Raw genomic sequence first — 24,915 nt, forward strand, 5'->3', positions numbered from 1 at the left:
GGGCAACGCGCCATATTCGAGCGTCCCCCGGTCTACCTGGGTAACAAGCCCACGCCACCCCGGCGGGAGGAAGCTTCGGAGGCCGCCCGAAGAGCCAGACTCCTCTCCCGCAGGAGACAGCAGCTCCCGCGCCCCGGCCCGGCCCGCCGCGCCGCCCGCGGACCAGACCGGGGAAGGGCCGAGGGGGCGAGCGGGGAGCCGCGGCTCCGGTCCCGCGCAGCCCGCCCACCTCCCGCTCCCGGGCCCGGCGCGCTCTCCCAGGCCTCCCGCTCCCGAGCCCGCGGGAAGACTGGGCCCGGGCTCCGGGTTCTACGGTGGAGAGGAGGCCGCGGCCCCCAGAGCCTCAGGCGGCGGGGGAGGCCGGAACCCTGGGGCTCTCGGGAGGGCAGCGCCTCCCTCCCGAGCCCGCCAGGACGCCTGGGGCCTACTGCGGCCTGCGCATCCTCGGGGTGGCGGTTTGACTGGGCCGGGCCGGGGCCCCCCGCCCGAGGCGGGCCGAATCCGGCGGGGGCCCAGGCCCGGAGCCGGGGGCGGCAGGGTGCAGGCTGCGGGGCGGGCCGGCCGGCCGGCGGGCGGGCGGCGTGTTGCGGCTGCGCCGGGGCTGAAATAGCTGGAGATTGCGCGGTAGGGCACTCACCTCAGAGCGGCTGCGCTACCGTGGGCCTGCGCCGTGGAGACTGCGACCGCGCCGGCTCCTCGCAGCCTCCTGCCACCAGCGGCAATGGCGAGCGCTGCCGCCTCTGCCGCCGCCGCCGCCGCCGAGGAGGGGGAGGGGAGGGAGAGGAGGCACGCACGCGACGCACGGGCTCAGCTTCCCCGCCCGGCGGCCGCCATGATGAGGAGGTCGGCGTTGCCTCCGCGGGGCCGGCAGGGAGGGGGATCTGGGCGAGGGTCTCTGCCGGCCCCCGCGGCCTCCGGGAGCCCACGTTTAGCTTGACAGGGTTGGATGGGGCCGGAACCATGAAGGCAACTGGATTAGTCAAGTGTGGACTCTTGGGAGAGTGGCGCAGGCAGCCCAAGATGGTTGCTAATCTGGAAATAGTAACGTTTCTCGCCCCCCAGCCCCGAGAATTATAGCACCTCCTGAACAAGCCTCGACAATTGGGAACGGGCTTCCCCGCATTTTCCTCAGTCTTGACAGTCTCATCTTCACCCTGTCTTCGGAATGACCTTTGTTTCCCGATTTCAAACCCTGCCCAGGTATTTAAAAGCAAAAATTTTTGCACAAAGCAATATTTTAATTTATCCGCTCATTCATTCGTTTGGCAAACATTTCTAGAGGGCCCTTTGTGTGCCAGTTTTGTTCTGGGCACGCTGGAGATGCACCTATTAGAAAGACGAAGTCCTTGCTGTCAAGGAGTTTGTACGTTCAGTGCAGGGAGTCAGAAGCAATAGGGACCCCCAAGCAGGTGCCTGAGAAGTAAAGAGGAGTGGGTAGCAGAAAAACTAATGTTAGAGACATACGAGAGGTAGTTTTTGTTCTTGGTTTTTAGAAGTGGGATCAGGAAACTACGTGCATCAGGATCAGTAGGGCTGATTACTTAAATGCTGGGCCCCAATTGGTTGTCTCCACAATCTTGGCTTGTTAGCCCAGGAAACTGCATTTTTAACAGCGCCCCCCCCCTTGTCCTGGTAATTCTCATGAACACCATAATTTAAGAACCATTGCGTTAGGATGCATGGTTGGTTCAGGCTACCAAATCATCTCTAATCAAGATGCTGCGAAAGACTACATGGTCTCCCTGCTGCAGGAATTGCCCTCTCCAATCCATTCTACCCCCCATAGCTTGAGTGGTCTTTCAAAAAAGAAAACATGTCATTTCCCTGCTTAACAGGCTTAATAAGATCCCATTGCACATAAGTTAAAGCCTAAAATTCTTTGAGTTGGCCTCAAGGCCCTTGGTGACCTCACCCCTGTGGCCATCTTCGACCTCATCTGCCACAGACTTCTCCCTCAGGCTGCAGCCAAATCAGGAAGCTCTCAAGTCATACATGGCAGGACATTCTCCCACCTCATAATTTTTGCAAGGGCTGCTCTCTCTGCACAGAACTTTCTTCTCCATTCTTTATACCTTCTCGTCACCTGTCACTTCTTTAGGTCTCAACATTAATGCCTTTTCCTCCAGGACGCATTCTCGAATCCCCCCAAATTGAATGCTTTGGCTCTTTTAGCATCATACCCAGTATTTATCACTTGTGCTTACTGAGCACTCAGAATGTTTCAGGGCCTATTTTAAGTCCTTTACACAAATTATCTCCTTTCTCATTTAATTCTCAAGGAGAGGCCATGAGGCAGATATACTGTTATTATTATTATTATTATTTAATTATTATTATTATTTTTTTATTCATGAGAGACAGAGCGAGAGGGAAAGGCAGAGGGAGAAGCAGGCTCCCAAGGAGCAGGGAGCCCAATGCGGGACTCGATCCCAGGACCCTGAGATCATGACCTGAGCCGAAGGCAGACGCTTAACCATCTGAGCCACCCAGGCGCCCGATATACTGTTATTATTATTTCATTTTGCAGGTAGAGAAACAAGGGCATGTAGAGATTATTTGCCCAAACCCAGACAATAAGAGGTGGAGCCAGGTCTGAAAGCCATCAGCTTGACCTCAGAGTTGTGCTCTTAACCATTACCAGCATTTTCACATTGCAGGTTGATCCCCACTGAGGAAGCACAAAATGAACTTAGTGGGTCATGACCAACATTTCATAAAAGAAATAGAAAATATCAGAGAGCATCAAACTTACTAAGGCTCTTGTTTTGTGAAGTTTTTATTTCAGATATATAAATGTATGTACATAGGTTTGTGTATTTGTACTGGATCATGATACTGGTTTACTGGATTACAGCTACAAAAAGTTTGAAAGTACTGCATTACTCTTTCTCCACAGCACTTCTCAGACCATGAATCCTCCACAATCCAGAAGCTGCCGGAGGGCAGGGATTTCATCTTGTTCATGATTTTATACCAGCATCTCACGCAATGCCTGGCTCATAGTAGACCTTCAATAAACATATAATGAGAGACCTCTGTGTCCATCCTCCTCAGACATGCAAGTTATTTTCTTAAGACAAATGAGCCTGTGAACCCCAGTTCCTCTATCCAAAAGCCTCTTCATTCTGGATAACCAAATATTGTAGAATCAGTCTCAGGGAAAAAAGCAGAAAAATCTACCCTAAGAGATTAAAAGAACTGGATTCCAATGAAGTGACAGTGATCAGCTTCAGCACGTGGAAGTCAGAAACTGTAGACAGGATAATGTCAGAAGACAACTCTATAAGGTAAGGTGTAGGTAGTAGTTGCATTAAGAAAGAAGGGATGACTTGGGGCGCCTGGCTGGCTTAGTCAGTGGGGTGTGTGGCTCTTGGTGTCAGGACTGTGAGTTCAACCCTGCCTAGAGCAGAAAGAACGAGAGAAAGAAGGGAGGGAGGGAAAGGAAGGAAGAAACAAGCAAACAGGGAGGGAGGGAGGAAGGAAGGAAGAGAGAAGGAAAAGAAAGAAAGAAAAAGAAAGGCAGACTGACTTAAGGTGACTTAATCTTGGCACCCAGAGCAAGGATAAAAAGAAGCCTAGACCCTTGAGAATATATTGGGAGTTCATCAGCCTTGGCAATGCAGGAGATTCCCAAGTTGGCTTTGCTTTCAATAAGCTGCTGGTCATTTGCGGACACCTAGGTGGCTCAGTTGGTTAAATGTTTGCTTTCAGCTCAGGTCATGATCTCAGGGTCTTGGGATTGAGCCCCGTGTTGGGCTCCCCGCTCAGTGGGGAGTCTGCTTGTCCCTCTCCCTCTGCCCCTCACCCCGACTCGTGGTCTCTCTCTCTCTCAAATAAATAAATAAAATCTTTAAAAAAAAAAGAAGCTGCTGGTCATTTGGCTGGCTGAATTATAGTGTGTGCTAAGAACCAAATGAGTCGTCCTACAGATAATAAATGCTCCGGGTAATCAGAATTGAACTTATGTGGGAAATTTCAGAGAGATGTACTTTGATTTGGCCTTGAAGGGTGGGCAAGATTCTTATGGGCATAGAGCAGAAAGGTGAAGACCCTTTAACCGGGTGGATTGTTGTGGGAGACCGAGCAATAGGTGGAAGTGGGAGGCCTCCAAGTGTGTTTAGTAAGTAAAGCAGCAAGGTAGGTCTTAGTTGGGGCAGCCAGCATGCAGGCCTGTCCAAGGTGGTTTGCTCACTAGTGGGACACTTGACAGGATCTGACTTGTGGGAGGCTTTTAGCTCTAGATTTGACTGTGTCCCTTAGGGTGGGTAGGGGGAACCACAGGGGATAAGGAGATGAAGAAAGATGGCTGAAGCAACAGTTTTCACAAGGGACCCTTCAGGACCCACTGTGTAAGAGTCACCAAGAGTAGCAGCCTCCCCATTTCTACTTTGGAATCTGTGCGGCTCCAGCCCCATAAGGATTACCAGGAACCTGGAACTTTATAAACAATACAAGGGAGTTTTGCCTCTTTGGGAACACCAAAGGCTGGCCCAGGCAGGGTCTGCTTTTCCAGAGAGTGCTGGCCCCAGGAGCCACACCCCCATGCTTTCAGAGGCCACATCGTAATATGGGTTCTGGAATCAGACTCCTGGTTCAAAGCCTGGCCATACCACTTCCTACCTGTGAGACCTTGACAAGTCACTCAACATTTTAAGCCTCTGTTTCTCTGCCCAAGATGTGGAGGTTAAGAGGTAATATAAGGACTCCAGACAGAGCCTGGACCCAGGAAGCACATTGTAAGCGCTAGGTATTATTAGCTCTTCCTAATTATCATTAATCATGCAAATTGCTTGGTACAAAATACAGGTGTGATAGATGGTGGCTGTTGTGGTGGTGATGATGATGAATAAGTGTGAGCACATGTAAATATCCCTGGGGACTCCCCCAAAAGCTAGGGAGAGCATTCAAGGGATGCCAAGACAAGGGATTTGTGTAAGGGAGCAATGTGTTACAAGGTTAGAAATGTCAAGGTGAGTTTTTGTATGCCTGAGGATGGTTTGGGGAAAAGAGGATGGAAAAGACTGTTTACTGTTACTTTATTTAAATTAATATTTCTGTATTAAGGTAACAACTTTTAAGGTGCCTGGGTGGCTCAGTTGAGGGTCCGACTCTTGATTTCAGTGCAGGTTATGATCTCAGGGTCATGAGATCGAGTCCCATGTTGGGCTCCATGCTCAGTGTGGAGTCTGCTTGAGATTCTCTATCCTTCTCCCTTTGCCCCTCCTGCTTGTGCTGTCTCTGTCTCTCAAATAAATGATCTTTAAAAAAAAAAAGTAATAACTTTTAAAATCTATTTTTCTTTGAGCCTTTAAGTTGATCTCATCTATTTCAAAATCTAGGAAATTTTAACAGTCATTTTCAAAGGGCCCTCCTCTCCCTGAACCCAAAGTCTGTTGATGACCCCCTATCCTATGTATTTCCTGCTTCAAACTGTTTCCTGAGTGTCTGTCCTGCCTGTGAGACTTTGAACTATGATCAGGAACTCCTGTCATATAGACACTGCAAGTTCAGTCAGTTAAAACCTGGCCTCATTATCTTCCCTCAAAGCTGCTCCTCCTCCTGTAGTCCCTGTCTCAATTAACAATGTCTTTTGGATATAACATCTTAGAATCCTTTTTATATGACTTGTCAGGTCAATTCAACACACATTTATTGGGCACCTCTCTATACCAAATGCCAGAGTGCTGGGGATACGGTGGGAAACATGGGCCTTGTCCTTGAGAAAAGGCTGATTAATGCTCCTTCAACTCAACTGGAATACACTACACTCCTTTAAATAACTACTTCACTCATTTAATGTTGTTAAATAACCACTAAACATTTTAAACTGCATTTATATACATATCTACCTTGCCTTTTAAACTCTGTATTTAAATGCCTGATCTAATAAACAGAATGTCCTCATATAAAGAATAATAACAACAACAATAACTAACTTACTGAGCATTCACTAAAAGTCAGGTACTATTGCAAACTCCTGTGTGAACTCATTAATTCCTTCCCAGCAATGTTATGAAATAGGTACTATAATTATACCTATTTCATAGATAAGAAAACTCAGACACAAGAAATTAAGTTACTTGCTCCTAGTCAGTTATCTAGCAAACCTAATATATTTAAAATCTAATAAATTTTAAAATCTAATATATTCAACTTTAAGTATAGTGAATGTCAAACTCTCTCTTTTTTAAAGATTTTATTTATTTGAGAGAGAGAAAGAGAGCATGCATGAGTGGGGAGAGGGGCAGAGGCAGAGGGAGAAGCAAACTCTCTGCTGAGCAGGCAGCCCAAAGTGGGGCTCGATCCCAGTACCCTGGATTCATGACCTGAGCCAAAGGCAGACACTTCACCGACCGAGCCACCCAGACACCCCTCAAACTCTCTCTCTCTCTCTCTTTTTTTTTAAAGTAGGCTCCATGCCCAATGTGGGGCTTGAACTCTAGACCCTGAGATTGAGTCACATGCTCTTTTCACTGAGCCAGCCAGGCACCCCCAAAGTCCCTTTCAATACCATTTGCAAACTAATAAAAATCTCTAATACAACTCTGAAATCAATTACTGAATTATATATTTTACATTGGAATCACAAGGCTAATTTATCAGATTCTCTAATAAATTATCTACATCTTACAAACATTGAAAATACCAAATTACACAGAATATTATTGGAGTTAAGACAAAAATACAAATTCTGTGGATTTATTCCATCATTCTCATATATAATTCTGAACTTTTTAGGATTAAATACTATTTATCATCCCAAGCCATTGAGGTGACTGCCTCAAGCCAGCCAATTGACTTGCCTCTGCAGGAGAATGGGGATTCCCATCTCAGTAGGCTGAGATTGCTTTTTGGCCAAGATATATCAGAGAGATTCTTCTGCCACCACTGTGAACATGCCAAGTCCCTTTAATATAATCTATGTCAACAGAATTCTCCTAGATCCTGCCCTACCCTACAGATTAGATTCCCCCTGGTGCCTAACCTAGTTCTTTCTGGACCCATTGATCAGGTTATGGGGTAGATAAAATTCTGGTAACAATCTTAAGTTCCCTCTTCTCTTGATTAGATCCAACTGATCTCTTCATTGGATGATTACATTTGGCATCCTTTCCCTATTCTTGACCTGTCTGCCACAATCCTAAGGTCATTCCTAATGACAAAAAAAAAAGGTAGATTGGGCCAGGCTGTAGAGGGTCCTAATGGCCTTCTTAGGAATTGGTTCTTAGTTCGGGGCAACAGTTGGCTTTTGACAATTTTGAGCAAGACACTTACAAAGTCAGAATAGTGTAGATTCACCAGGAATCCAAATATGAATTGAGCCACTGATCCCTAGAAGGCACTCAAGGCTCGCCAGTTCTTCACTCTCTTTAGGGTGGAGTCAGGATGGTGAGCAAGAAATTTCACCCCACCCCAAAGTCATACCCATATCCACAAAGGAAGAAAAACTTGCTGAAATTGGAGAATATGGCTTAAAGTACATTTTCTAGGGGTAGAGACTTTAAAAGGTAGAAGGTTCAGGATGGGTAAGTGTGTTCTCCCTTCTACTGTCAACATATCCTGAGTGGTAACAGGGCTCTCTTTGCCCTACTTGGAGGCACCCAAGCCAGCATCTTCTCTTTTCTCCTTCTAGGAAGTCTCCAGGCCCTGGGGCTATAGCCCCACCTATGATGGCTTGGACAGCCCCAGCCTTTGGGCAGAGAAGTTGCAGATTTGTCTTTCTGTCCAATTTCTCTGGTGAGGGTGGCTTTTCATGCCACTAGGAAGTAAAGTTCTAAGACTCATGTTTGGGCATCAAGTTGGGGGGAATAGACAGAGATGACCAGAGTCCAGCCTGTCTTTCCTGACTTCTGCATTGTGGTTTGAGGCCAAATACCCAGCTAATAATAAAGTTCTCTTTTGCCTAGTTGTGTCATTGTTCCCTTTCCTTATATTTCCCCTAGTGACCTCTCGGGAAAGGGAGATGGCTGGCCTAGACAGGATTTAGGCATTCCCAGATCTCCAACAAGATATCTTCTCCATATCATTTTAATAACAGTCTTTGGAAGATATTCTGAACTCCCTAACAGACCAAAATTAGGCTGGAAATGTTTAAAAGAAAAAGAAAAACCAACGGGGAAATAAAGGAAAATTCAACATTGCTTGGTAACTAATGAAATACTGAGGGACTAGGAGGGCAAAGGTCAGAGGTAATTCCAAGGTTTTAAGAAGTAAATGACAGAAAGATGGTGGTGTGTTCGACAGTCATCTAAAGGGACAGCCAATTTAGATGGAAAGAGGATGTGTTTGGTTTCAGACAGATTGAGTGACGGGTGGCAACAGGGAAGCCATATGTTTTGGGAAGATTACTCTGGCAGGCAGCAGCATGGAGTGGAGGTGGGGAAGGCTGAGGCAGAGCAATCAGGCATGAATGCAAACTGGTGGTGCCCGTGGCTTAGAAGGGAGGGAGGGATTTGGGAGACATCTGGAAGAAAGCTTAATAGGTGTTTGGAGACTGATTAGATCTTGAGGGTGATGGAGCAAGTGAGTTGTCCAGTAACTCCCTAATACTTACCTAATAGCTTTAGACAGTTGCTCTTTTTAAATATCATTCACTCATTTACTTATTCAACAAATACCTTTTAACGGTCACCTTTGGGTGTGACTTGCTAACTCAAGAGATTCCCCTTCTCTGGAAACTGCCCCCATTCGCAGAAATGGCCCCCAGAAGTCACTCCTATGCTTCAAAACCCTCATCCCCCATTGAAGACTGACTCAGGCATGAACTTGACCCAAGCTATGCCAAGTATATTCTCTGTCCTGGGAGTTTAGCATGTTTGACTAAGAGATACAGACTGGAATCATGCTAGAGCTGAGTCACATTAATGGTGGAGTTAGAGAAAAGATCCATGAACACCCCTGAGGTCCCCAAGGCTGCACTATCCCTCTAGCCACAGATGATTAGTCTGGCCACGAATGATTAGTCTGGAAATAGGTACCTGACTCAAGTTGGCTAATCAGATCATTTCCTGGAGATTTTGAAATTGGAATTGAGATCTCTCTCTCTCTAACTTTACAACTTTTTTTTTTAACTTTGGGAGCTGTAAGCAGAACCATTTTCCACCAAATCAACTGGGGAACAGAGACAGTCCATCAGTAGTGAGAGAAGACACAAGAGAGAATTTCCCAGGGTCCCCACAGTGCTCTAGTCCATAGTTCTCTTCTTGGTATTCACAGGATCCCTGCTGATGGGTTCCCTAAGTTCCTGAATATTCTCCTAATAAATTGCCTTTTTGGCCTAAAGGACTTTGAGTTGAAGTTTCTGCTGGGTAGACACTCCCAAGCTAAAGAGTTCTAGTGAATGTATATCTGTGTGTATGAGGCTCTGCGCAAGACACCACAGATCCACTATGGAGCAGGCTTGGGGTTCTGTACTCAATTTGCTCAGAGCAGTGAGGAGAAGAGAAATTCTGTTATCAATAACTATGATACAGGTAAGAAGAGAAAATCCACTAGAGATGTACAAAGCAAGCTCTTTGGGGACTTACAGGAGGCCCAGAACTGCTAACAGCAGGGCTGGACTAGAACGAGGCAAGCAAGGAGCCACTGACTCTCAGGGTTATGTGAGTGCAAGCTTGGTGCTTCCACAACCCTGAGTGAGCGTGCCTCCTTAAATTTTGCTCCTTAGGCACCTTTCTGGGCTCATCCCACATCTGACCCTGGCTAATAGTGAGGGTCAGGAGGACTTCATAGGAAAGTTAGTACCTGAGCTGGACCTTGGGGAGGAAGGAGTTGGACTTGGTGGCAAGGTCATATAACTCAAGGTAAAGTTAACATTATCAAAAGTACTCCTGTGAGAACACAAAAGGATTGCTCTAGAATCATCAGACTCTTGAGTATGACATGACTTAAGTATCCAGAGCATAAGGAAGGAGGGCACAGTAAGAAAAAAGGAGGGAACATAGAGTGAGACTCTGCAGGCAACAAGAAAATAGTGGTGACTGTTAGAAACTCAGAAGTGACATAATCAGAGCAGTACTTAAGAAGATTAATTGAACAGAATGGCCTGAACTAAAAAAGGAAGGGCTAAGGTCAAGGCAAACATTTAGAGGCTATTGTGTTAATCCAGGCAGAAAGGTGAAAGTCTAAACAAACTGGCACCAGGAATGGAGAGACTATAGGAAAAATAATACACAATTAATACAACTTGACAATTGATTGGATGTTGGAGACGAGGGAAGAGAGGAATTCGAAATACTGCTAAACTCTGTGCAGCTATAACAAAGGATGAAAAAGCATTTGATGAAATGATGTCCAAAATATATACATGAAAAATGCAAGTAGAACTGTGTATATGGTATGCTATTTGTATTTTTTTTTTATTTTGCCTGGGTTTTTGTTGTTTTGTTATTGCTGTTGAGGTATAATTGACCTATATCATTATAGTAGTTTCAGGTATACAGCATAATGATTTGATATTTGTATACATTGCAAAGTGGTCACCACAATAAATCTGGTTACCATCTGTTACCATACAAAAGTTAAAAACAAATTTTTTCTTGTGATGAGAACTTTTAAGATTTATTTTCTTAGCAACTTTCAAATATGCATTACAATGTTATTGGCTATAGTTACCATGCTGTAAATTATATCCCCGTGACTTATTTGTCTTATAACAAATAAGGAGATTTGTACCTCTTGACCCCCTTCACCCATTTTGCCCACCTCCCAGCCCCTTCCCCCATCATTTGTATTTTTAAAAGGGAAAAAATGTAAATAAAAATACTTCTTACATATGCAAAATATAGGCATATATCCCTAAAGAAATACACACAAAACTTTGGCATTACTGGCCTGTGAAGAGGGGAGGTAGATAATTGGTGTTCAGTATGGGAGAGCCTTTTCAATGTACATCAATGAACCTTTTGAATTTTGAATCATTTTGATGTGTATTACCTGGTAAAAAACAATTCCTTAAAATTACTGAACAAAGGGGCGCCTGGATGGCTCAGATGGTTAAGCATCTGCCTTCAGCTCAGGTCATGATCCCAGGGTCCTGGGATCGAGCCCCACATCGGGCTCCTGGCTCAGCAGGGAGCCTGCTTCTCCCTCTCCCTCTGCCTCTCCCCTGCTCATGCTCTCTCTCTGTATCTCTGTGTCTCAAATGAATAAATAAAATCTTAAAAAAAAAAAAAGAGTAAAATTACTGAACAAAAACAACCCCAAAGCCCAAAGATGAGGCTGAAGTATGGAGCTGGTGATAGCAGCTCCATTAACAAAAATAAAGACAGGAAGGGAAGTTCATTTGAGAAAAAAAATGATGTGTTTCAATTATGACATACTGAGACTGGGATGCCAGTTGTATATACATCCAGTTGGAGGCATTCAGCTAGCAGTGGTGGAGGGGAGAGCTAAGCAACACAAGGTCATGAAAGAACTTTGCCAGAATAGTCACTGTAATGGTGCAAACAGAAACCAGAATTCATGGGGTGCCTGGCTGGCTCAGTCTGTAGAGCATGTGACTCTTGACCTCAAGGTTGTAAGTTCAAGCCCCATGTTGGGTGTAGAGACTACTTAAAAATAAAATTAGAAGGAAAAAAGGAAAGGAAGGAAAGAAGGAAAGGAGGAAAGAAGGAACCAGAATTCGATGGGTAGCAGAATAAAGGGGAAATGGGAGAGGAGAGGTAACTAGAGTAGGCTATTCATTTAAGAATGATGGATAAAAAGGAGTAATGGAGAGGTTGTGGAAGCTAGAGAGAGATAAAGTCAAGGTAGAATGAGGGAGTGTTGAACATATTTTTAGGCTTCTGGAGAGGAGCCAGTAGAAAGAGAAAGGTTGAAACTACAGGAAGAGGGAGGAATTGATGGAGCAAGGACCCTAAGGAGAAGAGAAAGCACAAAAGTGGGATGAGGCTGAAAGGAGGTGGGGCACCTTCACATTTAAGAGAAGCCAGAGGGGAAGAAGGAAGGATGGGTGAGGATATAGATGTGAGTGTTTATAAGGGATTCATGAAGGAGAGAGGATTCAAGCTGGTTTGTCCTGTTTCCTCTGTGAGGCAGGGGACTAAGTCGTCTGCTGAAAAGGGGACCCAGCAGTCAATAGCTCCAGAACAATGGCGAAGATGTAGAACAGGCCTTGCTTAGGGAGAAAGCACCATGCAAGGGCAGACAAGAGGCTGACCACTAGTGTCGAGAGCCCAACTGAAATGAGGCCCCACACAAATATGGTGACACCAATCAACATGACTCAAAGAGCACTTTCTGTGACTTTCCATAGCAGCCCACAGACAGTCAGGTGGCCAATACATAGTTTTGTTTCCTTGTTTTGGGCTTTCTCTTTTCTTGAGAGTCAACTTAGGTTTGTTTATTTTTAACTGTGGTAAAATACACTCTACTGGTTTGCTCAGGCTGCCATTAACAAAATACCACAGACTGGGTAGCTTACACAACAGAACTTTATTTTCTTACAGTTCTGTAGGCTAGAAGCATGAGCTCAAGATGTCAGCAGGTTTGGTTTCTTCTGATGCCTCTCTCCTTGACTTGCTGAAGGCCACCTTCCTGATGTGTATTCATATGGTCATCTCTCTATACATGCAGCTGTCTGTTATCCCTCTTTCTCTGTGTCCAAGTTTCCTCATCTTCTAGGGACACTGGTCATGTTAGGGCCACCCTAACAATCCCATTTAACTTAATTACTTCTTAAAAGACCTTATCTCCAAATACAGTCACATTCTGAGGTGCTGGGAGTTAGGACTTCAACATATGAATTTCAAGAGGATGCAATTCAACCCATAACATGCATATAATAAAAAATTTAATATCTTAACTATTTTTAAGTGTATAGTTAAGTGTTTTGTTTTATTTACATATTCATTATGGCTTGTGAGTCTCACTTGCTTTCTATAGTAAGAAGATATCCCAGGGCCAAATAAAATTTCTCAGGCTCATTCCTGCCTCATACTAGTAATCAGCCATTCCTATTAGTGGGGAAGGGTATTTAGGGACCACAGTCTAGATACTAGGAGTAATCATTGCTATTGGGTTGTCATCTTCAATGGATAATGCTATGATAATGCTATCTCTTTATATTTGAAGTGTATTTCTTGTAGATAGCAAATACTTGAAATTTGCTTTTTGTTCTAGTCTGATAATCTGTGCCTTTTAATTGGGGTGTTTAGACTATTTCCATTTAATGTGATCATCAATATGGTTGGTTTTAAATTTATCATCTTGTAAAGTGTATACTATTCCATGTGGGTTTTTTTGCTCCATTTTTATATTTGCCCATCTTCTTTTGGACTGAGGATTTATTTTTCTTTTATGATTCCACTTTATCTCAACTATGCACTTATTAGTTTGACCTCTTTGTTTATTTTTTTCAGGTTGCTCTAGATTTTACAAATATGTGCCTTTAATTTATCACAGTCTACCTTCATTTGATATTATATCACTCCATGTTTAACATAAGAACTCAACTACAATCTAAATCCATTTCTGGCTGCCTATCCTTTCTTCTATCTTTCTCATAGGTTTTTCTTCTATATATGTTATAAACATCACAGTAAATTATCCTATTTTCTTTAACAGTGAACTATATTTATAATGAATTTTAAAATGAGAGGGAAGCATATGAAAACATGTTCAACATCATATGTCATAAGGGAAATGCAGATTAAAACAATAATGAAATACCACTACATACTTATTAGAATAGCTAAAATAAAAAAAAAACAATACCAATTGCTGGTGAAGATGTGGTAGGGAAACCTAAACTGTAATTGACAAATTGCTGGAGGCTCAGTGTGGACAAATTTGAGAGTTAAGAACTCTAGGGGGCCCAGTATTAGGGGTTCCCATATTTTTGTGTATTTTACCTCCACCAGATTCTCACATTGAAAATAAGAAGTGGGGCACCTGGGTGGCTCAGTTGGCTAAGCATTTGCCTCTTTTTTTTTTTTTTTAAGATTTTATTTATTTATTTGACAGAGAGAGACAATGCTAGAACAGGAACACAAAGGGAGTGGGAGAGGGAGAAGCAGGCCTCCCGCAGAGCAGGGAGCCCGATGCGGGGCTTGATCCCAGGACCCTGGGATCATGACCTGAGCCGAAGGCAGACGCGCTTAACGACTGAGCCACCCAGGCGCTCCTAAGCGTTTGACTCTTGATCTCAGCTCAGGTCTTGATCTCTGGGTCTTGATCTCAGGGTTGTGAGTTCAAGCCCCGCGTTGGGCTCCATGCTGGTTGTGGAGGCTACTTAAAAAAAAAAAAAAAGAAAAATTCCCTCATGCTTTTGGGAGTGTGTGTTGGGGGGTGGGGTGCCATTTTGAAATTTGCCCAGAATATTTTCTTCTCCTAACAAGGCCTGCCCTTAAGACAAACTATTTCACCAGAGCCTAACTGACCTGAGGAAAGGAAAATACTGAACTCTAGCCCCCTCTAGCCTTTCTGTCTCACCTAAAGGGAGGATGAAGAGATTGAGTAGCACTCATAAAGGTCACAGCCCAGGAGCGCAGGCTCACTAAAAGACTAAGATCTAATCATCATGCTTTATAATATTTCCCCTGCCCCTCACAGCTCAAGCATCAGAACCAGACTCAGATATGGCAAGGATACTGGAATTATCAGACCAGAATTTAAAATAACTATGATTACTATGCTAAGGACTCTCATGGCAAAAATAGACAACATATAAAAACAAATAAGTAATGTAAGCAGAGAGATGGAAATTCTTTTTTTTTTTTTTTAAAGATTTTATTTATTTATTTGACAGAGAGAGACAGCGAGAGAGGGAACACAAGCAGGGGGAGTGGGAGAGGGAGAAGCAGGCTCCCTGCAGAGCAGGGAGCCCGATGCGGTACTCGATCCCAGGACCCTGGGATCATGACCTGAGCAGAAGGCAGTCGCTTAACCAACTGAGCCACCCAGGCGCCCGAGAGATGGAAATTCTAAGAAACAATCAAAAAGAAATGCTAGAAATCAAAAACACCATTATGAAAATGAATGGCTTTGATAGAGTAGGTAGTACACTGGACACAGATGTGGAAAGAATTAGTGAGCTTGAAGATATAGTTCAATAGAAATGTCCAAAACCGAAATGCAAAGAGAAAAAATATTGAAAAAAAAACAGAACCCAATATCCAAGAACCGTGGGACTATAACAAAAGGTGTAATGTACACATCAATGAAATACCAGAAGGAGAAAAAAGAGAAAGGAAGAGAAAAAAGAGCTGAAGCAGCAACTGAGAAGTCCCCAACATTAATAACAATGTATCCATATTGGCTCTCTTGGCCCTGCTCCAGCTAAGGATGGGCCAGAAATCCTAGGGAGTTAGACCCCCAACAATAGCCCTCCATCAGCAAATGGGTGGGAGCTGGAGGATAAGAACCCCAGCTTCCTCACTCCTTGGTTGGGACCCCATGAGGCATGTTCTATACTGTTTCCCAGAGTTCTTCTATGGGATCCAGCCTCAATGCCCACAACAGGCCCCTGTTGTATCACATACCTTCTGTTGCCTTCCTTCCCTGTCTCACTTGCCCATTTCCAACAGGGCTTCCTGGGATCACTTCCCAAATAAAAGGCTCGCCCTGTAATCCTTGGCCACAAGATTGCTTTCAGAGGTACCCAAACTAGTACCTCTAGGTATATTCATTATGATGTATTACTTCTACGATAGAGGAAGATTTGAAAAAAGAATTGCCCCATCTATAAGGTGTTTTCAAGCATGAGCCTAAAGACAACATTTTAGCAGTGTATTTATATTATCTAAATAGCCAGTCATTTGATGTATTTGGAGAGCAGAGACTGGAAGAGTTACATGAGGTAGAGTTCTTTAAGTTGGATATTTGATATTTTGGTGCCAGGCCCACTGTAATGCAGGAGCAGGACAGGAAAACTTGCAATGTAGTTGTGGCCCCATTATCAATTGACCATGTGTCATGTTTTTTGTACCAAAAGAGTAGAGCAAATAAAACATTGTCCCTTTTATGCAAATAAATCAAGAGTATAAACTGCTTTGAGGTATTTGGAATTCAAGATATATTGTTATGCTATTTTTTGAACAGCTAGGTGAAGTTTACTTTGTATTTTTACTTGACATACATTCACATTGCTGAGTATTTTAGCGATGACCTTAAATGCTGGGTAAATATAAAATTTAAATATATTTTTAGATTATAAAGAAAGTGACTAAAACTCTGAATGAGAAAAAATTGTCTCACTGAATTTAAGACCAGCTAAATGTTTGTGAAGGAAAAAAGATTAGAAGAACATGTATTAAAATTATAAAGTAATTTGTATATAAATTGATAAGATAGGTTAGGGATTTTGTTGGTTTCTGTTTTTCAAAATTTTGTTTGTATGATTACATTATTTTCGTAATGAATACAATATTTTAGAAGAAAGTTCGCAGAAGCAAACAACACAAGATCTAATTAAAGAAGAGCTGCTTTAATATTCAGCTGTCTGCTTGCTTAATTTGAAACTTCCACAATAGGAAAAGAAGACTCAGAAAACAACTGTGCAAAATTTTGTCAGCCACTGGTTATTAAGCAGGGTCTCCTCATAGATTAAAGTGTATTTTTAATAAATTTTTAAATGACATGTAATATAAAAGCGCAAAAATTGGACATAAAGAGCTCAGTGAAATTTCAGTCAACTCACCTGTGTAACAATCGTCCTGTTGGAGAACTGGAACATCCCCAGTACCCCAGAATCCCACCTCATACCCCCTCCCAGCCATTACCACCCAGTCCTCCCCAAAGGCAACCATCAGCCTGATGTCTAATGTCATAGATTCGTTTGGCTGTTTCTGAAGTTTATGTAAATGGAAATTTACATTATGAATTCTTTTGTGTCCCGGTTCTTTTGTTCAGCATAGTTCGTGAGATTAACCATGTCATATGTATAAGTATAGCTCCTTCCCACAGTTTACGACTATACCACAATTTGTGTATTGTACCTTCTGGGTATTTGAGATGTATCCAGTTTGATGTTATTATTAATAATATTTGTATATTCTCGTGCATGTCTCTGGATGCACGTATAGATATGCAGTTCTATTAAGGAAATACCCAGGAATGGAGGAGTTCTAGATCATTGGGTAGGTGTTATGTTCAGTTTTAGTAAATATTCTCTGTTTTCTAAGGAGGTTATACCAATTTCCACCCCCACCAGCAGCGTGTGAAAGTTGTAGTTGGACCACGTTCTTTGTCAGTACTTGGTGTTTTCTAATTGTTGCCATTCTGGTGGGCAGGTGTGGTATCTCGTGGCAGTGTCAATTTGTCTTTCCTTCTTGACTAAGGAGATTAAGCACCTTTTTCCATCTTATTGACCATCTGTATATCTTAGGAAATGTCTGCTGAAGACTTTTGCTCAGTATTCTATCAAATTGTATCTTTTTCTTAATGATTTGTAGGAGTCATTTATATATTCTGGATGCCAGTCCTTTGTGGGTTATATATCCTGCAAATAGGTTCTCCTACTCTGTGATTGTCACTTCACTCTCTTCATGGTGAGTTTTGATAAACAAAATAAAATTTTTCTTTTTTTTTTTTTAAAGATTTTATCTATTTATTTGACAGAGAGAGACACACAGAGAGAGGGAACACAAGCAGGGGGGGAGTTGGAGAGGGAGAAGCAGGCTTCCCGCAGAGCAGGGAGCCAGATGTGGGGCTTGATCCCAGGACCCTGGGACCATGACCTGAGCCGAAGGCAGGCGCTTAACGACTGAGCCACCCAGGCACCCCAAAATAAATTTTTTTTCTTAATGGTTAGTTCTTTGTGCGTCCTGTTTAAGAGATCTTTGCCTACCCTAAGATCATGAAGGTAGTTTCCTCTATTATCTTCTTGAAACTGTATTATTTAAATTTTCACATTTAATCTATCATGTACATGGAATATATGTTTGTGTTATGATGTGAAGTAAAGGTCAAGCTGCTTTTTTTTTTTTTTTGAACGTAAGGATATTCACTGGACCCAGCATCATTTATTGATGACTGTCCTTTCTGCACTATTCTGCTTTGCCAGCACATAAAACAAGTGATTGGTTTTTTTTTTTGTTTGTTTTTTAAGATTTATTTTATTTTATTTTTCTGTCAGAGAGTGAGAGAGAGAGAGAGAACAGAGGGAGTGGCAGACAGGGGGAGAAGCAGGCTCCCTGCTGAGCAAGGAGCCCTATGTGGGTCTTGGTCCTGGAACCCTGGGATCATGACCTGAGCCAAAGGCAGACGCTTAACTGACTGAGCCACCCAGGTTTCCCTAAAACAAGTGATTGTATATATGTGAGACTGTTTCTGGATTTGGGCTCTCTATTCTGTGCCAATGAACTTCACAGATTTTTTAATTCATGAAAGACAGGGGGAGAAAGGGAAAGTTTAGGGGCATTCATTATAAATATATATAAATTATAAAATGTATTATTATCATTTTATTTGCTTTAATTTCAAAGTTGTCTGTTTTTCTTTTTAAAAACAAACATTCGGGCGCCTGGGTGGCTCAGTTGGTTAAGCGACTGCCTTTGGCTCAGGTCATGATCCTGGAGTCCCTGGATGGAGTCCCGCATCGGGCTCCCTGCTCGGCGGGGAGTCTGCTTTGCCCTCTGACCCTATCCCCTCTCATGTGTTCTCTCTCATTCTCTCTCTCTCAAAAAAAATAAATAAATAAAATTAAAAAAATAAATAAATAAAAACAAACATTCAAAACCATCAGCCGCTTAATTTTTTTTTTTAGTTCTATAGATTATTATAGAGTAAGGGGTGCGGCGGTCAAATCCAGCAAGCCTCAAAATGATTCTCCACTGAGGTGCTTGGTACCAACTGTTTAAGGCAGTAAGCTTTGAGTATAATCTTTTAAAATTATTCCAACAAAGGTTAGAATGCTTTATTAGAAATGTATTTGTCTACAAAGCATTTTATATACAAATAATATTTAGATTCCAAAAACAGCTTACATTTCAGTTTAAATGTACTAGGATATGACATGTGGAATTCAACTTTGGTTAGTATCTTTGGAGGGAAGTATCAGCCCCTTTGTTTTGTTGTGTTTTGTTTCATATTGGTTTATTTAGGGGTTCCATTTTCACTCAATAGATTTTATGTACTTCTCATATGCTTCTTCACTCATTCATTCATCCAGTTCTGAAGGATGACTGAGTGTTATCTTGGTCAGCCAACCATCTTCATAACAAGATTTGAGGACAAGTCCTGGATTTTCTACAAGAGCTTCATTAATTTCAGTTACTGCTCCTGATAGAGACGAGAGTTCACCAGCAGCTTTCACACTTTCCAAAGCACCAAACTCATCTTGTTTGTTCCATTTTGTCCCAGCTTTAGGCAGACTACAGTAAACAACATCTGCACAAAGTTCCTGTGCAAAATTACTGATTCCCATTGTTCCAATATCATTTTCTGTTGTTATCCATTCGTGTTCGGCTGTGAATTTGAGCATGGGGAGCGGAGCCTGAGCGCAGTTTCGGTGGCCTGGCCCTCCTTCCCTCCCCTCCTCCCCTCCCCACCGGGGGCCACAGCTGCAGACAGGAGCCGCGGGCCGGGGAACAGCAGGAGCAGCGGGGGCGGGGGCGGGGGGCAGGTGGCAGGCCACACGCTCCTTCACAGCTCCTAGCGCCATGTGCCCAGGGGTGGGAAGTATCAGCCACTTAATTTTACATTTTTTTTTCAAGTTTTTGAGTATGAAATATATATTTGTGGCTCAAATATTAACATGTATACGAAGTTATGCAAATGTTGACCCATTTATTTAATTTCCATCTACCCTAAGAGGTAACTAGTGCCATTAGTTTCTTATCTTTCTTTCAGATATTTTTAATGCATGTATAAGCTACCATGAAAATATATTTTTCACTTTTTTTACAATGATAGTATTTCTATACACTCCTCTGCACCTTGCTTTTTTATTTATTTTTATTTTTTTTAAAGATTTTATTTATTTATTTGAGAGAGAAAGAATGAGAGACAGAGAGCATGAGAGGGAAGAGGATCAGAGGGAGAAGCAGACTCCCTGCTGAGCAGGGAGCCCGATGCAGGACTCCATCCTGGGACTCCAGGATCATGACCTGAGCTGAAGGCAGTCGCTTAACCAACTGAGCCACCCAGGCGCCCCTGCACCTTGCTTTTTTAAACTTAATAACATATCTTAAACATTTTCCTGTAATAATGCAAAAGAGATTCCCTATCCTTCTTATGGCTGCATAGTGTTCTATTACATATATGTATCGTCATTTAATTAGCTTGGTGAGGGACATTTTGTTTGTTTTTAGTTTTTCGCTATTATAAATAATACTACAAAAAGTAATCTTATGTGAATGGCATTTTACCTGTGACTGTAATTGTGGGATAAATTTCCTGAAGTGGAAATGTGAAGTCGAGGGGTTTCCTTGACCAGATACTGACAGATTCCCTGAGACATTGTTCCAGTTCACACTCTCCCCACCAACGGATGAAGGTGCCTCTTTCTCAGGAACTGTGCTAGCATCTCATAACCTCGTAATTCCAAGACAGGGCACAGAGTCCTCCAATCCAAGTCCACACTGATTAATTCAGAGGAGAGGTCACAAGCTGGGTCAAAGGAGAGCATCCATGGGCTTTTCGCTAAAGAGAGCAGAAATGAAGTCCTTTCTTTTCTCTGAGATTGTACGGTATAAGAATCAAACAAGTCGGGAGCTGCCAGAGTAGCCTTCTCTGCTACCAGGGGTAAGAGCTGCCTGGGAATCCTCCAGTCCAGGGGAAAGCAGGGCCGAGAAATGGAGAATGATGTGAAGGAGCGCCTGAATCCAATCTTGCCTAAATCCAAGAGGTTATGTGTGTCAAGAACAACTTCATCATTTGCTCCTTCTCTTTCTCTCTTTCCTCCTCCTCCTCCTTTTTTCCTCTTCTTCACTTACTCTAATTTTAGGGGTTTTTTTCCCTACAACTCACAGTCTAAAGAGACTCAACTAACACAACTCCCCACTTTCAAGTTCTTAAAATAATTTAACGTTTTGGTTTACCAAACAAGATGCTCTATGTTCTTCTTCAACTTCATTCAACTCTTATTCAGTTGTGGTTTTCTGGGATCTAATTCTTGTTTAATTAATGAGTCATCCAGCATTGAACATCATACCTGCAAGGCCCCATTGTAGGGACTGTGGGAGATACAGTCCTTTCCCTTGAAGTGCTAAGGCCCTGGGGAGAGAGCCAGACATTTACACAGAGAAAGGGGATCAGCACCATCAGGAAGATCACTAAATGCCTGACCTAGTGAACAGGAAGCCAAACAGAAAAGGTAGTCAGAAAAGACTTCACGTAGAAGACAAGACTTTTTAGTATTTTAGATAGTACATTGACATGGTCCAACATTCAGAAGGTACATGTAATGTACAGTTTGTAGCTTAACCATGTTTAAGTGCACAGCTCAGTGGCATTGAGTCCATTCATGTGCTATGTTACTGTCACCACCATCCAGACCCAGAACTCTTCACGTTGCACAACTGAGACTGTCCCCTTTAAACGCTAACTCCTCCTCCCCTCTCCCCACCAGGCCTTGGCAACTACCATTCTACTTTCTGTTTCTATGAATGTGACCACTCTAAGTACCTCATAGAAGTGGAATCATACAGTATGTATCCTTTTGTGACTGACTTATTTTACTAAGCATAATATCCTTAAGGTTCATCCATGTTGTAGTATGTGTCAGAATGTTCTTTTTATTTATTTTTCCTTTTTATTTAAGAGGGGGAGGGGCAGAGGGAGAGAGAGAGGGAGAAGCTCAAGCAGGCTCCATGCCCAGTGTGGAGCCCGACACGGGGCTCAATCTCAGGACTCTGGGATTATGACCTGAGCAGAAATCCAGAGTTGGATGCTCAACCGACTGAACCACCCAGGCACCCAAATATTCTCCCTTTTTAAGCTGCATAATATTCCACTCTATGTATATACCGCATTTTGTTTATCTGTTTGGGTTTTTGAGAGTTCTTACTCTCCTGCTGTCCCACTCCTTCATAATTTGTACCATCAAGCAGTTTTCTAGAAGGTCAAGGCCTTACATGACTCTTCTTTATTGGGCAGAAGGACCTACTAGTATGACTGTCTTTTCCCAGAGACTACAAGGAGCTGACCTCCAACACCTCCAGTGGCCAGAGGCATCCTCTCTTAGTTAACTTGGCTTCTTCAAAGAAACACTTCCTTTCAAAGCCCTTCGGGACTTCAGTCCTCTCAGCCCAGAAGTCCTCTGGGACCTGAGCTCCCTGTGCTGACCCAGAACCCATTAGCGTCCTGCTGAGCAGCTTCTGGCAAAGGCCCTCTGAGTGGGATTTTCTTCATATCCTTGGCAGGGAGCTTCAGGAAGTGCTGCCCGTTTTCACCCTGCCCCACTGATCGGGTTCCTGAGGCCTGCCGTTCTGGGGGGAGGGGGCGGTCCACCCTCAGCTATATCCTTTCAGATGCTTTATCTTCCAGGCACCTGGGACCTTTTGTGTTACCCAGGGCCTTTGCTCAGTCTTTCACAGGAAAAGACTGGGGCCACTCAGTCTCCTTCATTCTTTCTTTTTCCATTGCTTTTTTACCTTCTTAAAAAAACAGATGGACAATTGTACTGTAAGAGAATACCCTTGTTCTTCGGAAATATACTCACGTGATACACTTGGTGAAAACACCAGGATGCTGACAGGCTGTGGGCAAGCCCAGGTCCTGGGGACTTAGGGGTAAAGGAGCATAGTGCCTCCAGTTTACAGAGGAATCAGAAAAAAATGCATCAATATAAACATATAAGGAAAAAGGATGATAAAGCAAATGGGGTAAAGTGTAACAATTGGTGAATCTGGTGCTATGCGTTGAATATTGTGTACTCTGAAATTCATGTGTTGAAACTCGAATCCCTAATGGATGGTATTTGGAGGCAAGGCCTTTGGCAGGTGATGAGGTCCCAAGAATAATAATAGGTGGAGTCCCCGTGAATGGGATTAGTGCCCTTAGAGATCCTAGAGAGCTCCCTCACCCTTCCACCATGTGAAGACCCAGAGAAAAGATAGTCTTCTACGAATGAGGAAGTGGTCTCTGGCCAGACACCGAATCTGTTGGCACCTTGATTTTGGATTTTCCAGTCTTCAGAACTATAAGAAATAAATTTCTGTTTTTCTAAACCACTCAGTCTGGGGCGCCTGGGTGGCTCAGTCAGTTAAGTGTCTGACTCTTGATTTTAGCTTACTTATGATCTCAGTGTCGTGGGATTGAGCCCAGTCGGGCTTTGCGCTCAGCCGGGAGTCTGCTTGTCCTTCTCCCTCTGCTCCTCCCCCCGCTCATGCTCTCTCTCTCTCAAATAAATAAACAAAATCTTAAAAATATATAAAAATCTTAAAAAAAAATATATATATATATACACCACTCAGTCCATGGTATTCTGTTATAGCAGCCCAGACAAAGAGGAAAATTCTAAACAGCAGATTATCTGATACGTTTATATGAAAATTGGATTGAAAGGCTCTTGGAGGGTGTGTGCCAAGAAAACAAATTAAATGAAAAACCAAGGTAGATATTAACTGTGGGGTGGGGGGAGGAATTGTACATACAATGAAATGAAAGCACAGTAAATCAATAGGCTCAGCATTCAGTTGCTGCAGGTGTTTACTGAAAGCCTTCTATGTGCCAGGCATGTTCTTAGGCCCTGGGGGACACAGTGGTTAACAAAGTCCCTTCCCCCAACAAATATAAAATCAGGATTTACATCAATAAGTATATAATATAATGTCAAGGTGTGTGTGTGTGTGTGTATCTGGTAAGTCGGTGAAGAAAAGTAAAGCTAGGAAACAGATGGAGGGGGAGGATAATCTGGAAAGACTTCTCTCATGAGGTGATATTTGGGTGGATCCATGAATGATATAAGAAGGATTTCAGGCAAACATCAGGGAGGAGAGTATTCTGATAGCTGGGAGAACAAGTGTAAAGGCCCTGGGGTAGGAGTACACTCAGCGTGGTCCCATGTTAGAGGAACTAGGGAGGCCACTGATGCTGGAGAGGAGTGATGGAGAGGGAGACAGGCAGGGGAAGAGGGAGCCCAGCTCCTGTAGGTTTTTTTAGGGCCTGGCAAAGACTGGAATGATTCATAATCATAATGAAGTACACACTGAATTCTGATTTTACTGAAACTTGTGGTCAGAGCACGGAGGTAGTGCAAAAATGTCTCCTCATCTACTGTAACAAAGTCAACAGAAAACATCTGAAGTTGGTAACAAGAAATAGGAGAACAAGCATATTATGTGGAAACCAGAGGAAATAGCTAAAAGAGTTGACCATGGTTGCTTCTGGAAAGGAGCCTGTTGAATGGCAAGAGCGAGGCGTGGCGAAGGAGACCATTGCTGATTGTTACGAGCATTTTAATATCACGTAATTTTTAAGACCGTATGCCCATGTTGCTCTGACAAAACCGAAAAAACAAAACAGGAAACAAAAACCAGAGCGGTGACCTCCCGTGTCCTAGTTTCACGGGCGATGGCAGGGATGACCTTCTGTGATTGCCCCCCGCAGCCTCGTTCAGCTGCGTGGAAAGCCCCCGCAAAGGCTGCTGCCACCGCCCGGTGCCATCAGCAGGTGCGCGAAGCAGATCTCTCTCGGGAAGCACTGTCCGGGCCAGCCCCGCTGCTTTGACTCTTGCTCACCAGGCAAGCTTGGCTCCCAGAACAAACTCAGCCCAGCGATAAGCAGCAGCCCGGGATGCGGCAGGCTGGGGGCTAGGATAAGGGATGGGACGAAGTTTGAACTTCAAACCAAACCGACCAAGGCCTTCTTGCTTCGCTTCACAATGCCCTGGGCCGTGTTCAGTGGCAGAAGTTATGCGAAAAGGGAACTTACGTTCACTGAGTGTTCACTGTGCTTTAGTTTATGTGCTGGAGGCTTTATATACATTTTCTTTACTCCTCACAAACAGCCCTGTGGGTTTAATGCTGCTAA

At 43.3% G+C, this 24,915-nt stretch overlaps 1 protein-coding gene and 1 long non-coding RNA gene across 10 annotated transcripts in view; one reads left to right on the forward strand and one right to left on the reverse strand.

Annotated features, from left to right (window-relative positions):
• Window positions 1-776, reverse strand: part of NRF1 (nuclear respiratory factor 1) — a 139,354-nt gene extending 138,578 nt beyond the window's left edge. For 3 of the 8 annotated variants that reach the window (XR_010406382.1, XR_010406381.1, XM_054505201.2), the window contains exon 1: window positions 638-776. The gene's annotated coding sequence lies outside the window, so the exon portion shown is untranslated. The remainder of the gene's footprint in view (window positions 1-637) is intronic. The other 5 variants (XM_064574958.1, XM_045864279.2, XM_045864285.3 and 2 more) reach the window with 3 other exon arrangements.
• Window positions 777-813: 37 nt separating this feature from the next.
• Window positions 814-24,915, forward strand: part of LOC123835317 (uncharacterized) — a 40,202-nt gene continuing 16,100 nt past the window's right edge. Inside the window, exons 1-2 of one of the 2 annotated variants that reach the window (XR_006788716.3) lie at window positions 814-1,200; window positions 2,897-3,287. This is a non-coding gene — a long non-coding RNA (uncharacterized LOC123835317). The remainder of the gene's footprint in view (window positions 1,201-2,896; window positions 3,288-24,915) is intronic. The other variant, XR_006788717.3, reaches the window with a different exon arrangement.

The sequence above is a fragment of the Mirounga angustirostris genome, unplaced genomic scaffold (genome assembly GCF_029215605.1).
Source record: "Mirounga angustirostris isolate CCGP_5_RB_7025 unplaced genomic scaffold, mMirAng1.0.hap1 SCAF_12, whole genome shotgun sequence".
In the NCBI taxonomy this organism is placed as follows: Eukaryota; Metazoa; Chordata; class Mammalia; order Carnivora; family Phocidae; genus Mirounga; species Mirounga angustirostris.